Source organism: Mustela nigripes, chromosome 10, assembly GCF_022355385.1.
Source record: "Mustela nigripes isolate SB6536 chromosome 10, MUSNIG.SB6536, whole genome shotgun sequence".
NCBI classification, from domain to species: domain Eukaryota; kingdom Metazoa; phylum Chordata; class Mammalia; order Carnivora; family Mustelidae; genus Mustela; species Mustela nigripes.
In genome coordinates this window covers 40,980,711-41,006,105 of record NC_081566.1, presented here as the reverse complement: position 1 = coordinate 41,006,105, position 25,395 = coordinate 40,980,711, and the positions used below count along the sequence as shown (strand labels likewise).

The window sequence follows — 25,395 nt, the reverse complement described above, 5'->3', positions numbered from 1 at the left end:
CCCAGGACCCTGAGATCATGACCTGAACCAAAAGCAGACACTTAATCGACTGAGCAAACACTTATTGGGTTGTTTTTTTTTTTTTTAAAGATTTTATTTATTTATTTGACAGACAGAGATCACAAGTAGGCAGAGAGGCAGGCAGAGAGAGAGAGAGAGAGGAAGGGAAGCAGGCTCCCCGCTGAGCAGAAAGCCTGATACGGGGCTCGATCCCAGGACCCTGAGACCATGACCTGAGCTGAAGGCAGAGGCTTAACCCACCGAGCCACCCAGGCGCCCCCAAACACTTGTTTTGAAGCTAATATAGAATAAGCAATTCAGAAGAAAAAGAGTTTGTCAGCCCTATATTGTCATTTTTTTTTCCTTACTGGAAGTTTCATAGTACCCTATGAAGGAGGAAGATGTTTGCTAATGTGCACATAGTGACCAGAAATATTCTCCTTCTTTTCTTTTTTTCTTTTTATTTTTTTTAAAGATTTTATTTATTTATTTGAGAGAGAATGAGAGAAAGAGAGCATGAGAAGGGGGGTGTCAGAGGGAGAAGCAGGGAGCCTGATGTGGGACTCAATCCAAGTTCTCCAGGATCATGACCTAAGCTGAATGCAGTCACTTAACCAACTGAGCCACCCAGGAGCCCTCTTTTTTTATTTTTTAAAAAAGATTTTATTTATTTATTTGAGAGAGAGTGTGAGAAGGGAGAGACTCAGAGGGAGAAGTTGACTCTCCACTGAGTGGGGAGCCTGATGCAGGACTCGATCCCAGGACCCTGCGATCATGACCTGAGCCGAAGGCAGATGCGTAACCACTGAGCCACCCAGGCGTGCCCCCCCCCCCCACCGCTGCCCCCCCTTCCCCCCGCTGCCAGGGACATTCTTAGGAGGGGCGGCAGAAGCCACAGAGCTTCTCCTGCTGTGGGGTCTACACGCCTCTAACCCAGCAAAGCACTACACGCAGTAGGGTGGACTCCCCACAAACAAAGTAAAACAAAACAGATTTAGGGTATTTGTGGAAAGTGAAAGGAATCTCTTTCTTTCTGTCTGTCTCACAAACACAGCAACAGAAAACTGATGAAGGCTACCAGTCTGGCAGAAATCTCAGGAATTAGAGGCATAGGACACCAGCGTTCCAGTTTTCAAACCAGATGTGAGTTGGAATGGGGTGTAAGAAGGGAGAGAAACAGTTGTTGACTATGTCATGTGGGGACCCCAATGAAAACATTCTTTCATCATCAAATGAGCTTTGTCAGCTTCGCCACTCCCAGGGAGGTTAAAATACAGAAAGAGGAAAGAGGGGCTTGATCATAGGACATCTCTGATTCGTTTGCTTGGAAAGACCCACACCGAGGGCCTGAACTGGTCAAGGCATCCAGCTATCAAACGCGGTTCTCTCTGGCGATGGGGTTTTAAGAAATGTTGACGTTGGCAAAGTGGATTGCTCCATTTAGAAAAATGTTTGCCACTATGGTGGTCCATTAGAACACCAAGAAAAAGAACAAGAGAAAAAAAATTTACTGGCGAGAGCTCTTATTAACCCACAACCCCACAATGTCAAAGCAGCAGCAATCGACTTGCAAATTAAAACTGGTGATTTATATTTTCTGAGCTTTTTGCAGGAAGGAGGGTCAGGGAGGGACTGTCTGCTTCTTATGGGTGGGTCCAAGGAAATGATTTCTGGTCTGGATACAAGCCCAGAGTTCGAATAATCAATTACTCCCCCTCAGTGCCATAGCCTCTGCCACTATAGTGTTTCCCTTCAGCCTCCACGCAGGGGACAGAAAGCTTTGCTGTCTGCTCTACACGCTCGGATGATCCCTCCTAGACACAACTTTCCCCACAGCTTTCCCTTCCAGCACTGGCCCTCAGTGCTCATCTTTTCTTCCCAGCCGTGCGGCCTGACAGGGAAGTCCGCATGCCGTTCCGGTAGGCTGTCTGCACAAAACACAGGACACCGAGTTAAATTTGAATTGCAGACAATGAATACACGGGACGGACTTATTTAAAAATTGTTTATCAGGGGGCACCTGGGTGGCTCAGCCAGTTTAGTATCTGGTTCTTGATTTCGGCTCAGCTCATGGTCTCAGGGTTGTGGGATGGAGCCCCAGGTCAAGCTTTGTGCTGAGCATGAAAGCGGCCTCAGATTCTGGCTCCCTCTGCCCCTCCCCCTCCTGCTCGTGCACTGTCTCTCTCAAAATATATAAATAAATAAATAAATAATTGCTTATCTAAAATTTCTAATGAATTCCGGTTTAACAGGGTATTCCGAATTTTCTTCTGCTAAATCTGGCAATCCCACCGACCGGGATCCCCTTCCTTGCTTTTCCATGGGCAGCCCCGCCCACTGAAACCTGGTTTCTGCCTCCTCCTCTCCAGGGATACTGCTCTCCCCAGCTTCCCCCAGGGACCTGCTAAGGACCAAACCCAAAGGAGGTGTCCCCAGGCGTTACAGCAGGGAGTTTTCTGGAACATTCGCCCATCGCTCTCAGTGACCCCCCACTTACGGCAAAGCTGTCTTCTCTCTTGGCTTCTTGTTTCCTTCATCTTTCACTGACAGCCCTTCTCAGCTTTCTTGGTGCACCCTCCTTGTTACTTCCGCTCTTACGAGTTTGCTGTTCTGCCCGGTCCTGTCCTTCGGCCTTCAGCGATCTCTACACACAGAGCCCTGCTTGCTACAGCATTTCTCTCTCTGCTCAGACCGCCCTGAACAGCCCTTGCCTGCTCATCCGTCATCCTGGCTGTGGGGCTTCTGAGTCCATCTCCCAGAGCAGCCTTCCTGCCCTAGGCCTCCAAGGAGACGGGCTCAGCTGCCAGAGAAGACAGGGGTTTCTGAAGGGGTCAGAGCGCCAGGTCCTGCGGGACTGATCGGCTGTGAATTATGGATGTCACATCCCACTCGGTCCCAGGGCTCCCAAGCCAGAGAGGGTGTCCCTGCCTCCTCTCCTTCCCTGATCGGCCCCTTGTCCCTGGCATGGCTTTAGCATGCACTTCCTTGACAGTAGGTGCATTCTTGTTTTGCTTTTGTATTTTGTGGTTTTTAAATAATCATTATTTCTACACCTCCTCCCTTCTCCATCTGACTAGGAGCTCCTTGAGCTGAGTCCTCCTTCATCAGACTGTGCCCTGCTGGACAGCAAGGACTGCTAATGCCCCATGGGGAATGGTTAGCATATAGGTATGACTGTGTGATTATGAGGACTGAAAGGGGGGGAAGAGTGACAAAGAGTTTTTTGAAGGAAGAATCGGGAGACTGTGGGGGAGAGGAGATACTCAACCCGCTGCAATCTGTCATCTCCACCCAGCAGCCCAAAAAGCTGCTCTCCAGGTGGCTGGTCTTCTCAACTGCCTACCCAGATAGACATTTTTCAGTACTTACTAGTTTGGACATCTCTAATGCATTGGATTCTATGGGTCACTCTCTTCTGCTTTTTTTTTTCTTTAAAAAAATAATGTTATTATATAACCGATGGCAGTAGTTCTCAGTCATGCTTCCATGGCACATTCTAGTGGGGGTGAGAGGTGTGGATGAAGTAATGAGCTAATAACATGGTAAGTGGTTATAAATGTTTAAATAGAACAATGACTGGAACAAGAAGGGTGATTGAATCTCTTTTGTAAGTTGACATTTATAAGGTGACTCAAGTGAAGAGGGGGAAGATATCATGGGGCTAGCTGGGGGAAGTGTGCTCCTGAAAGAAAAAAACAGCAGGTACAAATGAATGAAGAGGGAGTGTGCAAAGGCACCCAGGTGGTTGAATCGGAAAGAGATAGGGCACTGGGGTGGCTCAGGGGGTTAAAGCCTTTGCCTTCAACTCAGGTCATGATCCCAGGGTCCTGGGATCGAGCCTCACATCAGGCTCTCTGCTTAGCAGGGAACCTGCTTCCCCCTCCCTCTCTCTACCTGCCTCTCTGCCTACATGTGATCTCTGTCTGTCAAATAAATAAATAAAATCTTTTTTAAAAAAAGAAAGAAAGAAAAAAAGGGGGGAGCAGGAGATGAGGCCAAAGAATCAGCAGGAGTGACTGATCGTGCATGGCCTCGTGAGCCTTTTGCGTCCATGCCATGTGAGCTAAGAAGCTGTTGGAGAATCTGGTGGTGGCTCAGACAGGAGTGTCCTGCTAGAGACTGTGATAAATGGTTAGACTCAAAGGTACAGCTGACAGGCTTTGCTGTTGGGCTGCATGTGAAATGTAACAGAGGAAAGATTAACTCCAAAATTTTTGACCTGAATGATTGGCAGGCAGGGTGAACACGTCATTTATGGGGAAGGCTACAGAGAACCCAGATTTGAGAGGGAAAACCAAGTTTAGTATGAGACTTAAGTTTATAATATCCATTTATGATAAGTAGGTCATTGAAAAGAGGAGTCTGATGCAGGGCAGGGGTTGGAGATGGGGAGGTAGATTTGGAAGTCATCAACATAGAAATGATATTTAGAGCCATGGACTTGGTATATCATGTAAGGGAGTAACTATAGATAGGAAAGAGGTCAGAAAGAGGAGGAGGAACTAGGAAAAGAGATCCATCTCTGGAGCTTCCAGAGAGGTAGGAAGAGAGATGATGAGAGTGACTTCCCAGAGACCAAGGGAAAAGGAGGTTTCCAGAAGGAAGGCATGGTGGGTTAGTGCATCTGAGGAGCTATGTAAGATGAGGAACGGCTGTGGGGTCCAACAGTGTGGAGGACACTGGGGCCCCTGACGACTGCTTCAGTGGAATGGTGAAGTCCAAGCCCAATTAGACAGGAATCGAAGGAGAAGATGAGAGAGCAAATTTAGGTAACTCTTTGAAGAAGCTCATTGTACAGGACAGAGAAATGGGGCAATAGTTACAAGTAGAAATGTGAAATCAGGGAGAGATTTTAGGTTTTGTTTTTTAAATGGGAGGTGTTGTAGGGTTTGGGGCCATTTCAACTCCCCCTCAACAATAACATTACACTCATGTACTTACATAGTCAGGCAGGATCTGCTGAATGGAAAGGCACAAGTTTGTCCCTCACTGTAGCCTAACCCTTGTGCTGCATACCTCACCCAGTTCTCCCGGGAGGAGGGGCCATCCCTAGGAACATAATCAACAGGGTGGGTCCCAGACGTAGTAATGTTGCTTTATGTATTAATGTATTAGAATTTTATCACATCTACAGAAAATATATATTGTGTGATTTTAAAATATTTTCTAAGTACTTGCGGTGGTAGACATGCAGGCAAGAAAAGAGAATAAAGACTTCCATTTCTGCCCATACTAAGTAACAAGGGCTAGATTTATCCTCCTCCCTTAAATAACTAAAACAAACAAAAACAGACAGAATATATGAAATAATGGTTTTCGCACTTTGGACAACAGCAGCATAGAATAATGACTTCTAAGAGAAGGGAAACAAAGTGATTTCCGAACTAAGGGCCAGAGTTTGGAGTTTTGGAAGTCCAAGTTGGCCAGGCTCTGCAGGGAAGAGTGCTGGAGAGGAGAGAGCTGCACCCACACACAGTTCCTGAGCCTTCACCTCAAGTCTCCCCCTAAGACTGATCAGCGCATGCGTGTGAGGAAACGACCGTGCAGAAGAGCGGGCGGAATGATCCTTGTTGCTCACACAGCTCAAGGAAGTAGTTCCGGGTCCCTCCAGCCGGAAGTGAAAGGTCTCCTAACTCACAGGGCACAGAGAGGCGTCACTTCAGAGGAGCATCACCTCAGGAATGGGGCCAAATTAGCCTTAGAATAAAAGGTTATTCTGGATTGGCTTATAGCTTGAAAGCAAGTCAAAGAATCAAGCTAGTCCTATGCAACTTAACCATATCCTAGAATAACTATCCAGCAACTAACAGTGTTAAATTGACAATGTCTGGCATCCAAATAAATCTTCCCAGGCATGCAAAGAGGCAGGAAAATATGACCCTTAATGAAAAGAAAAATATTTGAAACAGACACAGAATTGACAGAGATGATAGAATTAAGTGGACGAGAACCAGGCTACCACAGGCTACTGCAAATAAGGCTGCTCTTAGAGGTCATGTTCAAGTCTTCGTGCGAGGGAGCCCTCTGGAGCCCCTTCATTCATGGCACCAATCTCAGTCCTGAGGGCTCCACCCTCAGCTAGTCACACAGCCAAGGCTCCACCTCCTAACACCGCCTCTTTGGGCATCAGGATTTCAACCTGTGAGTTTGGGGGGAGGCGCACCAACATTCAAACCAGAGCAGGGGTACCTGGGAGCATGGCTAGCAGGGGACAGGGAAAATCGAGAGCCATCTCAGAGTCTGTCTGTTGCAAGGAAATGGCTGGGTTGTGCTGAGGACTTATGGGTATATACCTATTTTGAAACTCACCCAATTTACATGTGAAAAGTGTAGTTTTTGTGCATTAAGTACACCGCAGTGAAGTTGCAAAAAGCTAACAAACAAAAAAACTTGACGAGCCAATTATAAAATTAATATGGAAAGGCAGAGAGCCAAGTTCAGCCGTAACAGGAGAGTTTTGCCCTAATTAGATAGGAGGATTTGCTTTTAAAAACAAAACAAGGGCGCCTGGGTGACTCAGTTGGTTAAGCAACTGCCTTCAGCTCAGGTCATGATCCAGGAGTCACAGGATTGAGTTCCGCATGGGGCTCCCAGCTCCACAGGGAGTCTGCTTCTCCTTCTGACCTTCTCCCCTCTCATGCTCTCTCTTATTGCCTCTCTCTCTCAAATAAATAAATAAAATCTTAAAAACAAACAAACAAACCAAAAAACAAAAACAAAAACCAACTACCACAATTAAGACAGTGTGGTGTTCCTATTGGGAGAGACAGACAGTCCAGTGGAACAGATTAGAAAACCCAGAAACAGACCCACACATGTGGGAGTTGACAAACAACAGAGATAGCTCTAAATCGAGAGGGACAAGATGGACTTCTAAAGAAATGATGCAGAGACAACTGGGTATCCATATGGAAAAAAATAAAATTAGATATTCACTTCATAAATGGTCACAAAAATAAATTTCAGGTGGAGAAGATACCTAGATGTTGCAAGAGCAAAACTTTAAAACTTTGAAAAGAAAATAAAAATGTATAACTGTATGCCTTTTGTATAAATGTGTATCTTTATGCCTTCTGTGTAGAGAAGACTTTGGAAACAATGGAAACAGTGGAAAATATAAACCATAAAAGAGTAATCAATTTGATTGCCTGAAAATTATAATCTTGTGTGTAACAAGAAAACCATCTATTAAAGGAAAAACAAGCCACACAATAGGAGAAATTATTTGCAATATATATAACTGAACAAAGGATTTGTACCCATATTATATATTTTTAAAAACGTCCTGAGATCAGTAAGAAAATTATAAACCCATAGACAAATAATATGAACATATAATTCACCAAAGAGAAAACCCCAAATTCTGTATGTTTGTGGAAATGTTCTCAACCTCACTAGTAATCAGAGAATGCCAATTTGAAAATTAATAAGGCTATTCACACCCATCAGACTGGAAAAATTCAAAAGTCTGACAACACTGGACATGGCCAAGGAAATGAAAAAAATATGAACTTGTATTCTCCTAGTTGGAATGCAAACTAGTAAAACCATTTTGGAAAAATACTTTGGCAGAGTTGAAGGTTCACATAGCTTATTCCGTTGCTATGTACGTATTCTAAAGAAACTCACACCGTTGCATAAAAAGACAAAATATTTATTTTAGCAATGATTTTCCTCCCTGTGAAGCTTAGCTCTAGCCGTTGAGTTTGGTTTGCAGTCTGCATACAGTACAGCACAGTGGTTAACAGCGTGGACTCTAGAAACTGAGTTACCCAAGTCCTGGTTCAATCACTTATCAGCTGTGTGACCTCAGCAAGTTACTAAACCTTTCTGTGCCTCAACTTCCTCATCTGTGAACTAGAGATTATAATTAAATGACCTCCTGTAGAAACTCTGAGGACTATCTGGGTTCCATGCACACTGTTTAGCACAGCCTAGCATTTAGTAAGCACCACGAGCATTAGCTATTACTGTATCTTAAGAAAAATCTGAGTAACTTGGTAAAGAGTTTTGAAAGCAGTATTACTCCTTTCCCTTCCTGCACAATTCAGTCCTGAAGCTGTTAGGTAAAGTAGAGAAAGGTAAGCATCCATGGGGGCGGGGGTGTTGGAGCCTGAACTGAGTGAGGAATGCTTTCATCTGTGCCTGGTGAAGGCCAAGTACTGGGTGTCTGAGCCCAGACAGGGTAAGGAGGGCATCCACGGAGCAGGGGATGACCCGCATGAGGTGTTGGAGTCCAAGCAGAGCAGGAAGGTGTTCACATGGGTAGAAGGAAGGCGGGATATGCATGTGGGGACAGCCCAAAAGAGGTGTTGGGGTCCAGGGGAGGGGGCATGAAGAACGCATTCATGAGTGGGAGGGTCTGTCATGAGGGGTCAGTCCAAACAGGGCACCTGGAGGCGCCACGTAAAAAAGCAGCTTGCATGGAGACTCAGAGCCCGTGCATGGTGACCAGATGTCCACATGCAGGGTGGCCTAGAGAAGGACATCAGAGGCCAAGCAGGATGAAGAGGGTGTCAGTAAGGGGCAGGGTTGGCAACAGTAATGGAAAATTGACTATAGGGGTGAATGACCAAATGAGATAGTCTTTCAAGTATAGTGAAAGCCAGGGTTCTCTCTGTTGCAAACATGGGAAGGGAGAAAAGTGGAAACTATCCCATAGTATTAGATTTGATTCAAGAGCATTGTAAACACATGCTCATGTTCTAGCTCTGCCCACTGAGAGGGCCTGGGAAGAGCAACAGCCCAGTAGCTCTGAGCACATGTGGCTCCCAGATCCCAGCTTCTGAGTGTTACTCTCCACTGAAAGACACTACGGTTCTTGGAAGAAATGCCTGTTTTCAAGGCAGGAGCAGAGAAAGTACAAAACGAGACTGGCAATGAAGGGCCCAAAGAATGATGGAGGCAAAAGGGCACAGAAGCCAGCTTGAAGAGCCTTGGATAATCTGAACATCCAGATACATGTTAGTAAGAGATTATAACCCATCGAGTAAAAGGCAAATCCATGAGTCAGCAAGCTATGGCCATGGATCAAATCCAGACTGCTGTCTGTTTTTGTATGGGCCACAAGAGTGGTTTTTATAGGGGAACACCTGTAATTAGTATGATAATAGGGAACGCTAACTTTGATTTAACAATTAAATCTAATCTCTCCCCAACCAAGGGTAGAATTCCATTCTCATTAGGAGACCTGCCTTAAAAAAAGAGTACTCAATAATTACATTTTTAATTTCATCAATGAAAATCTGCAGAAAAAATTTTGCCCCTCTTGTTATAATAGTACCTACATAAGGGGCACCTGGGTGGCTCAGTTAAGCATCTGAATCTTGATTTCATCTCAGGTCATGATCTCTGGGTCCTGAGATCAAACCCCACATCGAGCTCTAACCTAGCGTGGACCCTGCTTGAGATTCTGTCTCTCCCTCTCCCCTCTTCCTGCCAGTGCTCGCTCTCTCCCAGAAATAGTTAATTGATTTATTTTTTTTTAAAGTACCTACATAATATCCTCAACTTTGCCTCTTGCAAAACCTAAAATATTTATTATCTGGCCCTTTAAACACAGAGTTTGTTGACTTCTGGTCTAAACTAATATAAAGAAATAAATTGCATGTCTGAAGAGGAATGGTATATCTAAATAGTTTCAAAGTATTTCTTAGTTACATAAAATACTTACTAGTTACAAAGGAATAAGGAAAATCACAGTTGTGGAGAAGCCTATCCGGTCTCAACTGTTGTGACTGGAGAAGACCCTTCAGCAAGGGGTGATGTAAGCTCAATGTAAATTGAGCTTCTTTTAGTAGGTTTCAATGAGACACAGATGACTCCTATAATATTTCTGCCAAAGACTCGTAACCCGAGTCAAATCAAAAGGGATCAAAATAAATCCATAGTGAAAGACATCACAAAATAACTGGTCTATGATCCTCAAACGTGTCAAGGTCATGAAAGTCAAGGAAAAACTGAGGAACCAATCCAGATGGAGGAGATTAAAGAGACACAGCAGCAAAATGCAACACATGATTCCAAACTGGATACTTTTGCTGTAAAGGAGATTCTTGGACAAATGGCCGAACAAAATAGAAAAACAAAAACCCTTCAGAATAATTATTTTTAAAACCAGGTATGTAAGCATCTTTTAAAGTAAAAATAATTACATAATTTACAAGGAAACAAAGTAAAGTTATGTATAAAATGTAATAGATATGAATAATTAATGGAAAATGAAAGTTAAGAGTTTCAAAGGAAAAAAAAAAAACCACCAGAGGTGAAAGGTATACAAAAATAAAGAGTCTTAATGAACAAACAAGAACAAAACAGCTAGACATGAGCAAGCAGTTTATTTACATCAGTATACTTCCCCATCAAGAAGAAGAATCAAAATGACAAAAACGGCTAAAGAACATGGAATTGAGTCGGGGGCAATGTCACCAAAAGAAGGAGAAAAAGAAGAAAATAGCAAAAGTAGAAAAAGATCCAAGGGCTAAACCATATTTTTCTGGCCTGCAGGGAGAAACTAGAGCCCAAAGGAAAAACTAAAGAAAGAGTTTGATATCTCCTTCAACTCAGGAAGTGAACATGCATCTGAGGCATGCCTCCTGGGAGGAGAGCCTGGGGAGACCACACTACTTTGGCCTCACAATCCCCCGGAAGGCTCTTACCCAGCTCTTGGGTATTTCTGGAAACAGGGGAAAGAGGGCCATTCCATTGCCTCAGCAGGGTCACATATGCACAAGAACCCAGGAAGAGATGAATGGCCAGGTCTTACTAGAAACAAAAATTGGAGGATGTTCATAGGCCTTTGCGCTGGTGCTCCACCACGAAAATGACTACTGTAGACTGAATGTTTGTGTGCCCCCTGCCCATTCCTAGGTTGAAATCCTAACTTCTGATAGGATGGTATTAGGAGGGGGCCCTCTGGGAAGTGATTAGGTCATGAGAGGAGAGCGCTCACAGACAGTGTTAGTGCCCTTACAAAAGAGACTCCAGAGAGCTCCCTCCCACTTCCGTCTACAGCAGGAAGTTGGCCATCTATGAGCCAGGAAGTGGGCTTTTATGGGACACCAGATCTGCCAGTGCCATAATCTCAGACTTCCCACCCTACAAAACCATGAGAAATCAATGTTTGTTACTGAGGCACCCTGTCTATGGGATTCTGTTTCAGCAGCCCAGACAGTTACTCTACAGTTATGCTTCTCAACCCAGGTCCTCTTTTCTTGTTCAGCCACAGCTTTCCAGGCTACACCATGGAGATTCAGAGATGGATGTGGATATGAGTAGCAAGATGCTAAAACACGACTCTTTCTCCCACAGTTTTGATGGGAGCCCAAAAGTTTAGCACAAAACAATAGGTGCAAAGCAACCCCATGTGGCAGAGTGAGGAGCCAAGCCACCAGGCAGGACTTGCAAAGGAGATAAATGAAAACCCGTTTTGCAACCCTAAGTACCTCAATCCCCTAGAGGGTACTGAAGGGTTGAGACTGAAGTTGGGGGAGGAGGAGTCAGAGACAGAGAGAGGTAGAGAAAAAAGAGGATTTAAGTTTTTGTAGAAAGCTATAGGAGTGTTGCCTAGGAGGGGAAGAGACCTTGCCCCAAACCAAGTGAGGAGGAGAATATGGAGACCATATGGAGAATATATAACAGGCAGGACCCATGCCTATGAAGGTATAAAAGGCAAGATACTGTGACTGGCTAGTACCTTGGCATAGTGGAGCAGAGGGAGCTGTGTTGGGAAACCTCCGTTCCCTCATGATGGTAGGACCAATATCCTGATAGGAGCTTGGAATAGGGATGGTGGCTTGGGCATCTCCATAAAGAGACCCTTCCCAAGAAGACTGCTCAGAGGAACTTCAGGGCCCCAGAAAGAATCTGTGTGGTGTGGACCCCAGGATGCCCATGAGCTAAGTAAATGGAATAGTAAATGGGCAGCTGGAGGAAAGGCATGATCTGCATCAAGGAAGCTGCCATCAGAGAAACCCAACAGGAGCATCACCAAGAAACACTCATCAGATCCCAGAGAAGAATGGCGGCTCTAAGTACCCACCAAGGCCAGAAATCACTAGCTCTATGCTACAACAGTCAAGTAAGACCTTTCTATCTCTTCCATCTTTCTCCTCTCCGAGCAACGATCTGGGGGACCAAGGGGCAGCCTAGTGAGGTAAGGGAAGATGAGGAGATGAACAAGGCAAGGAAACAGGACAAGTGGACCACCATCCCTCCTGCCCCTGCAGCTTCCTGCCTGAAGCAGACAGGACTGAGAGAGAGAAGTCTTAATATTGTATGAAATTTAGAGTTTTGTTCCCCTAGACAGGGAAGAATTGATGTGTCAGGAGAAAGAGGGGCAGACCACAGTAGTGAAGGTCTTGAGTAGACAGGAGGAGAAGGGATCAACCCAATGTCTCAGGGAAGGGACCTGTCCCAATAGAACAGGCTGTTCAACCCATAGCTGGGACTTGGGGGTGAATTGACTGGGGAAATGTAGCTGATACCCCGGCAGTACTGAGCCTCATTTAGAGATGAGTTGTCTTGCATTAAGGAAAGGACCAGGCTATGCAGGGGTAGTTTTCTTCTGTTCATGTCTGCTTGCTTGGGAATGGTACAGAACAGAGTGCTGGGTCTACCAAGGTTTGGATTTTGCTGGGTAGATATGATGGAGGAAGACAGGGACATGCACAAGGGGTGAGTACACTGAAGACCCATAGTAACCACCTGGGGCAGGAGGGAGATGAAGACAAGAGGGGGCTGAGGGACACCAAATCACAGGGCCAACATCACAAATGTCCTGATGAGTATGAAGAACCATGGGGCTGATTGTGTCTATAAGCAGCCATCACAGATGACCCTCAAATGGAAGACACAAATCCGTTAGCACTGCTCACGCCTACCTCTCTACCCTTTAAACCCTTCAGAGGCTTCCCACTGTCTATTGTCTGATGTTCCTATTTCTGGCACACTCTATATGTCCTTCAACAAATTGCAAGAGCTGTGACTATAGCTCTGTTGTTGGTTCTGCAATGCCACTCAATGGATTTTTCCCTCAGGTTTCAGTCCCTATACTCTCTTTTTCTGCACACTGCCCTTTCTGGATCCGTGTGCCTTCGATAAAGCTCAGTCATTTTTCAGAAAGTCGGAGCTGGGTGTAGAGGCGTAGACCCCCTCAACCCCAGCTGGGGAACATGTTCTCCCTCTCATGAGCAAATGCTTCCCACAGCAGAGCTTTGGGAGACAAATAGTATCCCAGCTCCTTTAGGTGGGGTCCAGGAAATAAGAGGGAGACACAATAGTCACAGACCCTCCAGGACCCTCCAGCTAAGTGGCAAAGTGTTGAGACCCAGGGAGCAAAGTGTTGAGACATCAGGGAGCTCCCACCAGAGAACCATCCTCCCATCCAAGTACTAACCAGGCCCGACCCTACTTAGCTTCCGAGATCAGTGGAGAACCATCCTTAGAGTACAAGGGTTTCAAGGGAACAAAACCAGTAGTTGTCATGTAATCTTGATGGCGTCAGCTGAAGCACATAGGATTTAGAGCTGGCTGGGGAAGGTGGAGACTCCTGACCTGTGTGTTGAGCTATGCTGGTCAACTATACATGGTAATTAGACTACCCTCCCCCCCACCTCCGTCCCACCCCAAGAGTGTTTTTCTTTTCTTTTCTTTTCTTTTTTTAAAAGATTTTATTTATTTATTTGAGAGCAAGACAGTGAGAGAGAGCATAAGGGAGAAGATCAGAGGGAGAAGCAGACTCCCCATGGAGCTGGGAGCCCAATGCTTGACTCGATCCCGGGACTCCAGGATCATGACCTGAAAGGAAGACAGTTGCTTAACCAACTAGGCCACCCAGGTGCCCTCCAAAAGTGTTTTTCAACCTCTTTTCTCTCTCAAGTGGGTGTCTATTCCACCGTCCGAAGACAATCTCCTTAAGGAAATGGAGCCCATTCTAAGCCTCCCTTGGTGGTGTGGCCATGGCTTTTAATGGGAGCGGTTCTAACACCAGTGCATTTATCCCCAGACTCTAAGTGAAAAAGGAGCTCTGGCCCCGTACTCTGAAGCCAGCCCACACTGGCTCACAAGATTGAACTGTCCAATTTTCAGGACCTTGTGAGCTGCTTGTTAAAGGCATACATCATTTGGAATTAAGTTATAGGAGTTTAATGTGACAATATCACATTAAAAAACAAAGATAATAAATCCTGAGAGATAGTAACAAAGATAAGAAATAATGAAAATTCATCATGCACTGATTATTTTACTGTGTTTTATTGTTATCTGTGCTCTTGAGTTTATATACATGAGTTGTATGTCTATGGCAGAAATACTGGAAGTTGGAGCCCCACTGAGCATCTCCCCCTAACTCCGTGTTCAGTGATTTCAGTTTTGGCAGCTCCAAAGGGGCAGTGGGGAACAGCGCTCACACCCCTGGTCCCCAGAGAGCTGGAGTCGCACTGCTGGCCTCCAGGGGCCCCGGGGACCCGAGGAAGCGCCCTTAGAATGACTGCCACACCGCCCTGCCATTTTTTTCTGCCCTTTCCCCACTCCCTCCTCTCTGCAGGAAGGGGACAAAGCTGCATTTACTTGGAGGGCATCTCGGCCAGATGGTCTCCCTCAGACAGCAGTGCTCTGAGGAGCTGGCTGAGGAAATATTTTCCCGGCTCTGCCTGGTTTCCTTTTGAATGGGAACAAAATCAGTTCTAAGGAATGCAGCCGGTAGGTCAGTAAATAGGGTGGCTGTGATGTGAGTTCCAGCCGAAATAAAGCAAACTTATGAGTCTGGTTTGTGTAAAAAACAAACTTATAAATTCAGATTTTCCTCCCATCCTGCCCTCCCGGCTCTTTCCTCTCACAGGACACGGTCTGTGCCTGCACTGCCCTCCCTCTTCCCCAGGGACGCCACCGGCACCTGGTTGTTCCTTGGCTCTAGGACAGGAGAAACTTGCTCTCTTCTGGACACGTGTTTCCAGTAGTGAGCTCTTTACTTCTCCTTCTGTCGTGGACATGGCTTAGGCACCATGGGACTCTTTCAAGGGCCCATGTTCCAGAACCCATTGCTCTGAATTAGAACAACCCTCCAGCCCCAGTTCCATGCAAAGCTCAGTCATTTCACTCAAGGGCCAAGTATAGGACAGGGAAGAGATGGGGCAACCTAGCAAGTTGGGAATTCTGATTTCTGATCGTCCCGGAAAATAAATACACAGCTGTCTTTTCTACCCCAAAACCTGTTGGTGAATTAGCCACACTAAAGACACCCTGTGGACATGTGCTCCATGCTAGGACATGCCAACGACCTGCAGAAAAAGCTTGATTTACTAGCTTCTACTCGTTCGTATGTACGTGTTAGTGTGTAGGGAAGTCATCATCATGAACCCAAATATCTACAGGTAGACAGGGGTATGTGTGTAGATGAGCATATGTGAGGACCATGTGGTAGATGTTGGTGTTTAAACGTGTCCAGAACAACGTGTGCAGCTGTGAGTTCCTCTGCCCGCACCTCTGTGTATGCAGACATGATCACGTGTGTGTGTGGCAGGAAGCCCAGTGACATCCACAAACCTCGTTCAAATGCTTGGAGAATGCCACCATCTTCTAAAAATAGAGGAACTGTAACATTTTGAAGAAAGGATCTCTTTTAATAAAAACACACCCAGGGAGGTCTGGGTGTCTCAGTTGTTAAGCTTCTGCCTTCTGCTCAAGTCATGGTCCCAAGGGTCCTAGGATGGAGCCGTACACCAGGCTCCCTGCTCGGCGGGAAGCCTGCTTCTCCCTCTCCCACTCCCCCTGCTTGTTTCCTTCTCTCACTGTTTCTCTCTCTGTCAAATAAATAAATAAGATCTTAAAAACAAACAAACAAACAAAACCCACCCAAACATATTTCTTTTTAAAAACTCCGCATGTATTATTAGAAAATACCAAATATTTGGTATTTGATCTTATCCAGGGACAGATTTCATCATTTTAAGCTGGAAGTTCTTTAGAGGGAAAGTCCTAAGGGGAAGGAGGAGAGGCCACGGCCCCTGAAGGGGCAGGTTTCAATGTAGCAGGCTTCCCTTGCTTCTTTCCAGCTGTTACCAGCTGTTTTTGAAGTATTTTGGGCCTCCTCCCACTGTAAAGATAAGGAACTGGTCTCCAGCTGTAGATCCATTTGGCACATGGGCAAGGGATCAGGGGTCCATACCCTTCTTCCTTTTGAGGACATGGAAACACAAAGACGACCTGAAATCATGTTGCAGCAGAATGAGGTTAGAACCAGGGAAGAATGTCTACTTCTTAAGGGCCATGAGATTTTCTGCAGTGTTTGTGGCATCTCCTCCAGAAGATTCTAAGAGGAGACTCATTGCTCTATGATGTGAATTACAAGGAGGGTCACGGAGAGGCATGCGATCAGGAGGATGGCCTCTGGAAGTTTGAACAGTACGATAAGTTCTGTCTATTGGGCCTTTGTTATGGCAGCATGGAGTGAAGGTTTTGTGTGTATCAAGTCATTCAATCACCACAACTGTATAAGGGTAATTATTACCTCTAGTTCACACAGGAGGAAATGAGACGCAAAGAGGTAGACATGTGGCCAAGGTCATGGAGTTAACAATGGATTACACGATGGATCCAAGGTTCACACCTGGGTGGTCTGGCTCTGTCTATGCTGGTAGCCATTAGGCCACCTTAGTCCTGCCAACTCAGCTCCACGGCTCTGTGTCACTTCAGAGAAGTCCCCATCTCTTCTTAGTGCTCACATCCAGAAGCGTAAGGCTAAACCAGGCAGATATCAAAGGTTCCCAACTAACCAGGAGAGCTTTCAGATGTGTGTGTTCATGCCATGAAAACCCTAAGTTGGAAGGGAACCTCGGCAAGTCACCTGTCCTCATGGGTTGAGGTTGGGAAGTTTCTGCAGGCAGGAAACTAACATGTACGGAACCCCTAGTATCTAACAGCTGTTCAGCTCCTTGTCTTTCTCAATGACCAGCATCTCTCAGTCACCAGGTCTTGCCATAAACCCTTAGTAACAAACCCTTTGTTTGTTGTTTCCCCCACAGCTGTAAAGTCTGTCTTACATGAAAGCCTGCCAAGACACGGACTTCTTCTAAGGAAAACTGCCCTGCCTCCAGCCCCTGTAAGCTTGTGGTTCAGTCTCCCTGGATACAGTTGCCTTGAGGCAAAGGTGACCCAGTGGCAGCCAATTCACAGACGGGGCCAGCCCAGGCTAACAAGGTGAACTGAGATACTCATTTAAGGTCGCTTTCAGGAATCCAAGCTAGTGACTATTGGAAAAAGGAAGGGGTTAACCATACAAGTTAAGGTGGAAAGATTAGGATATACCAAGAAGGGAATGGCCATGAAGGTCATGTGCAAACTGAGATTACAAGGGAGCAGAAACTGGGAGTGAACAACGGCTATAAGGGGGAGAGAAAGAGAGAGAGATGATGATGATGATGATGATGGCGACGATGGAGAGACACAGAAACAGAGTAGAAACAGAATGTGGCTGAATCCCAATGGCTTTCTGGTTTCAGAACCACCATGAGCCCCTATATGTCCTCAAGCAGCTTGAGTGATCTCTTTGCAACCTAAAGGCCTGCTTAGAATTCCGAAGTTTTCAAATTGTCCGTATTTTTTATATCGTTAGAATTCAGAATTGATGTTATCCCATGATAAGTCTTTGGTTGATTTGTGTTTTAAAATGCCATTTTGAGTGGGGGAGAATATTAGGAAAGGTAGGAAAATGTCACAGAACACGAGCTGTATCTTACCTATGTCTGCAACAACCACATCTCACATGCATTAAGAGTTGTGACAAACACAGATTACTGTAGTGTTAGGGTCCATAATCAAAGGAGCGAGACTGATACAAAGTGAAGGTCAAGCAAAGCTTTATTTTGTACCAAGCATCGAGAATCAAACTGACCGGTCAAGGGCCATCTCTTGCAAAGACGCAACCCCTCCCAGCCTCACAGACTAACTTTTATAGAGGTAGTTTAGCCGGGCTATACACCGGTGGCCAATGAGATTGCAATACACAAAGAAAACTGCACAGTCATGTAAGGTCACACATAGGCGGCCAATTGAATTACAGTTCACCCTAGTAGATATATGCGTGCCCCACTGATTGGATGTCTCTATCTGGCCTGACCCGCCCTTGTATCTGGGCTTTGCAAGTAAGTTCCTTTGGGAGGGGCAGGGTCAATCTAAGTTTACTATATAAGGTCAATCTAAGTTTACTGCATAAACAACAAAATGGCTCCCTCTTATTAAGTAGGCCCTTACAGTAGTGTTTTACTTACCTGCCACATTGACTTGGGTATGATAAAAATCTGGCATGTCATTCATGTGAATGCCCTCTATTGCGAAGTGCAGCACGTGGCAGTGGGAAACAGATGAGAATCACAGTGGATATTCTTATAGGCGGTTTCACAGGGAGTCTGACAGAGACACAAAATGCTAAGACCCACCCCTGCCGAAGATTCGCAATTGGAACATGTCAGAAACAGGATAAAAATTTAGATCTTGACTTTACCTTCCAGGAGTTTGATGGGCTAGAAATTTTGAAGGCTTCTGCAACTACACAACCAATCTTGCACAAAATATAATTATTATTTCAATGCCAGGTTCATAGTAAATGATTCTATAAGGACTGAAAAAGGCCTTAAAAGCCATGAGCTAAAACCAGTACTGGGAATGTTGAGCATAAGTTAAAGGTGAAGATTGTCCAGATGAACAATAGAACTGTAGAAGACCAAGCCTTGGGCCATCAACAAATTAGGGAGCTGAACCCAAGATGCTGAGGTTAAGTGAAGGACCCCGGGGATAACAGAAACCCTGGTCAGGAGTGCCCTTGCTTCCAGCAGAAACAAATGCAAATTCTCACTGAGGAAAGCATCTTCATGTTAGTTCTGCAGGTTTTCCAGAAATTAAATCAGCCAACTAGGAGATCACAATCAAAGATCACCAAACACATAAGCAATAAACCACCACAGCAAGCATAGACCCCTGCCTCCCCACAAGGGCTTCAGGTATTGAAACAATCAGATACAGAATAGAAAGTCATGGTATAAAAAACATTAAAAGAAATTGAAAAAGGAGTGACAAAGGAGGGAATTACATACCACCAGAAGTGACCAGGCATGTTTGAGAAAAGAACCAAAAAAATATTTTGTAGGTGAAACACTATATATATATATATATATATATATATATATATATATATAAACACACACACACACCATATATACACCATATATATATTATATACATACATATACACCATATATATATGTATATATATATATATAAAATTTATTTTTTTTTTAGGAAATATTTTCTTTTGAAGTAATCTCTACACCCAACATGGGGCTTGAACTCACAACTCTGAGATCAACTCCGTCTCTACTGATGGAACCCTCCAGGCACCCCTTGGTAAAACACCCTAAAGAGTTTAAACAGGAAATGAGAAATCGCTGTGGAGAGAACAAGTGAAGTGTAAATACAGAACAAAGAGAGAGAACATATGAAAAGCATTAAGCAAGAATGGAGGATAGAATGAAAAAACTGAATAAACATTAACAAGAATCCCAGGAGAAAGGAGAGTGAATGGAGGAAAGAGAACATTTGAAGAGAATTTTCCAGAACCGAGGAACGACATGAATCCAGAGAGGATTACAACATGTACCAGGCAGAATGAACACACAGAAACTCACACTAGACCCATTTCAAGGAATAAGAAAGGCCAGGAGAGGATCTTGCCACCAAGAACAGAGAGAAGCGAAATCACCAGCGAAGGCGTGACACGTAGACTACCTCAGACTTCCCAACAACAATGATGGAAGCCATAGGCAGTGGAGTCATCTTGAGGGGAAAAACCCTCTCAACCTGCAATCGCACACACAGAAATATTATTCCCAGTCGAGGGTGAAATAAAGACATTTTCAGAAGTCAGACTCCAGGGTTCATGCTTCTTCCTCTGGATTATTACTGGTAGTTCTCAGCTACTTCCAGATCTACCATCGTACTTCAAGAATTCCCTTCCCGGCCATTGTTCTTGATTCTTCTATGTCCTCCTGCCTTAGCTATTTCTCCTGAGGTCCGAGCACGTTCGTGAAGAGAACACGCGTGTGCTTGTTTTTGAGGGAGGGCCTGGCCTAAAGCCTGGGGGAATTTTCTGTCAGGAAAGGCTCCAAGGAAGCCAAGGCTTCTCTGGGGAACCCTCCTCCCAACAGTCTGGGACTGAGAAGGAGCTCAAGCCAAGCAGAGGGAGGCAGTCACGGAACATACCACAAAGGCCCCCAAAGTCCCTTCTAGAAAACTTCCAGGCTCCTAAGAGCCCACCACTTGGTAAACACTGAACCTTTAAATACCATCTTACTGGAGTGAACAGAACCTTGCAGGCGATGAGCTCAGTGCTCCCTCTGGGCCGGGGGGAGGGGGGGGCTGGCTGCGATTTGCCTTCTATTTTCCCAAGGTCAGAAGTGACTTTGTAGTTTCCTAGGCTGTTTCCTTTCAGATCAGCACTAGGCTTTTAACGAAACGTTTTCTCCTCCCAGAAATGCTCCAAACTCTCAGCTAAACCTCCTGGCCTTAGATCACAGGCCCCCCCGCCTCGCCCCTCCACCCCTAGGAGTAACTTTGAGGGTGACTGACTGGCTTGCACTTGGTGCAAATATTTGAATTAACTAACATTTGAATCCATTGATGTTATTGCTTTCTAGGGGTTGGCATTTCTTGAAGGACTTTTCTGGTCCTCCACAGAAGAGGCAGCAAGCTTGTCCTCTCAGAAGGGGGGAGGAAATGCAGGAGCCAAACAAGGGGACAAATGGAGAGGTTGCAGAGAAAAAGGGAGTTCCGACAAGCCAGTGGAAGGGCCGCCCTGTCCCTCCCAGGACCCGTATCTCAGCCTCCCCAGGTGTGTTATCTCTCTCTCTCTCACTTCTTCCCCTCCCCTGTCCTGCTCTGGGCCAGCCTATACCGCTACTCCGTTCCCACCCTAACAGTCCCGCTCCTCCCCTTCTTCCAAGACTCCTGGATGAGGAGGGACATCCCCCCACAACCTAGACCTTGCTGCATCCTCTTTTTACCTTTAAGTCTCTCAGGCTGGGGCCCCTGGAAGTCCTACCCTCACTCCCTGCATTGCATAAGATAACACTAAGTGCTATCACGAATAAACCTAAAAATACATATGGCTCCAATTGGTGGAAATATATTTCTTGTTCATGTAAAGTCCAAAAAGGGCCTTCTGGACTAGCAGGAAGGCCTCCTCTGAGCAGTGGCTGGCATCCAGGTTCCTTCCATCCTACAATCCCACCACCTCCGGCCCCCGCCTCCCTAGGGACCAGAGGAAAGTCACACAGGTCTAGGCACCAGAGACCTTTACGGGCCAGACCCCCAAGTAGTGCTTCTCCTCACTGCATTGGCTGGAACCCAGTCACGTGGCCATGGGGCCTCCCCAGGGAGGCTGGCATGGGTAGGGAGCTGTCTCCCATCCCTGCACCCCTCACTTTAATATTTTGCTTGCCACATCATTACTGGCTCCCAGTTAAGGCAGAGTCTGCTGTTCAGAGAACCTCAGCTGCTTCACTCACTTCTCTAGACAGGAGAGACATGAGATGTCCCCTCCAGGTCACTTCTAAGGATGTGGGCGTGGCTCTCTTGAGAAGTATGCTGAGGCCTCGAGGGCTCTTGAGTGCCGGGACCAGCTCACAGGTGCGAGCAGGTGGCATTAGTTCGTTTATTGACCGTCCCTGCCCCACGGCATCATTTTATGTTTATTTCCCTAGTGAGCCTGTGTCTCAAAGGCCAGCACTGTCGCCCTTGGGATGTTGGTCCCCCTTCCCTGTCCACTTTACCCCTCTGCGCTCAGCTTCTACTCACCTAGCTGATACTGGTTGATTTATAGAGCAGAGCTGTCCTCTGTAAGATCAGGGAGAAGGAGCAGACCATAAAAGGCTCCACAAGGCAGCCTTGTGACCTAGGCAACACTGAGGCTTGAAGGGGACGTGGGTGACAGCTATGTTTTAGGAAGCAGCCTGCTACGGGGGGCCGGGGCTGTCATGGCTGCTGAGGGCAAGGAGTGCAGCCAGAAGGCGGTAGGGGTCTTATCAAAGTGATAAAGAAATCTGGTCAGGGGCCTCCGCTTCTCCCTCGGCCACCCCCTCCACCGAGACTGGAGCACAGAAAGCTGAGGTCATGGCGTCCAGTTCACATTGATGGAGATCATTTGCCTTGACCCTCCCCATCACCACAAATTGGATCCGTCCCTCCCCAATGGCCAAAAAGATGCAAAAAAACACGTGTAAGTCCCTCCCGCAGGTCTGCTTCTGTTAGGGAACAGAGCCCCAGTTAATCCAGCCCCGAGTGGCAGGCGTGATAGACCCAGAAGGGCACGTCCTGGAACCTGAAAGGGGACACGCTTGGCCTCCGCAAAGCTCTCAGTCCTTGATGTCCATGAGAAACCCCTGGAGAGGTGGTTATAATTACAAAGTCCTGGACCCCAAGCCAGAGCCCCTGGATTCAAATCTCCTGTCATAGCAACCCCTTGGCTGCCTGGACAGCTCCCCCAGAGAATCGAGGTGTGCACAGAAGTCTGAGAACAACTGCCTGAGGGCAGTCTGTTCTACAGTCTGTGAGGAGAGATGCTGCGAGCGCCTCGCAGAGAGCACCCTCAGACTTCCACAGACTTCCACAACCAGAGGAGCAGTGGTGGGCGTGGTGATGGCCTGAGCACCTGCTGGCTCTTCCCCACGTGCCACCTGCTATTGCTGAGGGTTTCACATCTGATTTCCTTTTCACAGGAACCCTATGAAGTAGGCACTACTGTTTTCCCCATTTTACAGATTAGGAGACTGAGGCACAGAGAGGAGTTTCCTCTGATCACAGAGCTGCTAAGCGACCTCAGAAAGTCTTGCCCCAAAGTCTCTGCGCTCAGCCATGATACCAAATATTCGCCCTGTCCTAACTGGACCTTTCTGTTTCTCCAGTAAGCATGGGGTTGAAAGAGGAGGAGGCCGGACAAAAGCCAACAAGACGAAGGCGGAAGGACCGTTGAGCTCCGTCTCTCCCAGGGAAGGACCAGAGACAGATGCCACCAGCCCCTGCCACACTACCCAGAGGTGACAGTGAAGGGATCAGAGAGGGGTGACAAGAAGGAGATGGCTCCTCCACCTCTATTTCAGTCCAGCCACCCAGGGAATACCTTTCTGCTTCCGAGGAACGGCACAGTCGGCCTTCTCTGCCTGCCCCATCCTTCTCTGCATCAACACCTGACCTCTGGAACCTTCGAGGCTCCCTGGGAAGCCTTGGCTAGCTGTCCACTCCAGCAGAGCTGACAGGGAATTTTTGACGCTCTTTTGTAACTTTATATGTTCATATCTTTCTCTCGTCATGTGCTCCTAGAAAGCAGGGACTCCACTGTCCTGTCATTGTAGTCCCCATACGTGGCCCATCAGGACACTCAGCAAATGTTGCTGAAACAGATGAATGAGGGAGTGAAATGCTTATTGACCTCTACCATGAGACTGACACCCCTAGACCCTGTGGATCTATCAGGCTGTGAGGACATTGTTCCTGATCACAAGAAATGCCCGGTCCGGTTAAGAGGCACAGATGCCACCGCCCCCCACTGCTCCCACCAGACGAGTTGGAACTAGAGGCATCACTTGTCTGCTCTGTCCTGTGAGTCGGCCACTGCCCGGCTTTTATTTTTATCCTGGTAGAAAGGGCTTAAAAGCCGCTGGGGATATGTGATATGTGATATGTGATCCTGTTTCCTCCTGTCCATTTCCACAGAGATATTTTCTTTTTTTCTACCCATATTTTTGAGGTGGGTGATCACAATCTCAGTTGTACAGTTTTATAGCAAATAAGGTCCTTATGGCTGCTTTGGCTGATTGGCACCCGTTTTTTAAAATTTTCATTCCAGTAGAGTTAACATATAGTGTTCTGTTCGGATCAGGTGCTCAGTGCCCATCTCGGTACATGTGCTCTCGATCCCTTTAACCCATCTCACCTGTCCGCCCACCCACCCCCACTCTGGGGACCACCAGTGTGTTCTGCATGCAGACATCTTTAAATAGAAAGACCTAGGTCCTCCAAGTTTGGAGATGGGGGTGGGGGGGGAGCCAGGGAGGAGGAGCTGGAAAGGCCACTTCCCAAGCTTCTCTGGGGTAGGGTAGGCGGTGGCCCATGGAGGAGGAGAGAAAATCTGACCAGGGCCCTGTGCCCCTGATGAAGAAATGTGGGGCTTCTCAGGGAACCAGCCTGGGAAGAGGCAGTGCTCCCAATGGGCGATTTTTAGTCTGGGTGCAGGTCCAAGGCTGCTCTCCACAGCTTTGCTATTTGCTGGGGTTGAGGGGGCTGTGAATGGAAGGAGCTGTCTTCCTCCTGCTCAGACCCCAGGAACCCTGAGACCAGACATGTCCCCCAGGCTGCCGCACGACATCCGTTTGGGCCCTCCATGTTGCCGAGCTCCAGGCTGCAGCTCCAGGACTGAACTGTGAGCCCATCACGACCCCTTCTGTCCTCAGATAGGAATGTGCACGGGCCTGAAGCAGCAGCCCAGGGTTGCAGAGGAACCAGACGCCCAAGGGCAGCACGGGTGGGAGATCTCGGGGTTAAGCCTGGCCTGAGCGGATGCACACTGTCTTCTGAAGGTTGAGATGAGGCACCAAGGTCAGGAGGCCCAGCCAGGGCCACAGAGGTCAAGAAGGAGGCAGAAGCATGGCCTCAATTTCCCCTATGGAAAAACTGGTGTCAGGACACAGGATGGAAAAATTAATGTGTCTCCCAGATCCTGGCTCTGTTATTTTTCTTCTGATCTCAGACACTTCCCAAATGACTTGTCCAGGCCCAGCCAGTCCCTCAGCAGAGCCTAGGCAGATAAGGTTAGGGCTGAGAGGCCAAAACTGCCAACAGGACTTGGGAGCCCCAAGGAACCCATTTTTCTGCTTTCTGGAATGTGTCATATATCAACCAGGTTGGCTCAACAGGTGGCCTCGCCTGGTCTCCACTTCAGCAGGGGCCACGCACAGTCTTGGGTCCCGGGTCTGGGCCCCGGGGCAGGAGGGATTAAAGCCACTGGAGCCCAGAACCCTGCGTCTGTGCATCAAGGCCCTGGCTGTTCATTTGCCTGACCTCGGCCGGGCTTGTGACAAGAAGCTTTCTGCCTTGCCCTTGAGACCCCTTTTCTTCTATCCTGAAGACCTAAGCGTCTCCATCAGTGCATTTTTTTTTTTAAGATTTTATTTATTTATTTGACAGACAGAGATGACAAGTAGGCAGAAAGGCAGGCAGAGAGAGAGGAGGAAGCAGATTCCCTGCTGAGCAGAGAGCCTGATGTGGGGCTCGATCCCAAGACCCTGAGATCATGACCTGAGCTGAAGGCAGAGGCTTTAACCCACTGAGCCACCCAGGCGCCCCACCATA

At 46.8% G+C, this 25,395-nt stretch overlaps 1 long non-coding RNA gene across 2 annotated transcripts in view; it reads left to right on the top strand.

The window, feature by feature from the left end:
• Positions 1-25,358, top strand: part of LOC132025630 (uncharacterized) — a 48,569-nt gene extending 23,211 nt beyond the window's left edge. The window contains exons 2-5 of one of the 2 annotated variants that reach the window (XR_009406655.1): positions 17,022-17,196; positions 19,294-20,313; positions 20,688-20,881; positions 22,953-25,358. This is a non-coding gene — a long non-coding RNA (uncharacterized LOC132025630). Of the gene's footprint in view, positions 1-17,021; positions 17,197-19,293; positions 20,882-22,952 lie in introns of both variants that reach the window. The other variant, XR_009406654.1, reaches the window with a different exon arrangement.
• The last annotated feature ends 37 nt before the right edge of the window (positions 25,359-25,395 follow it).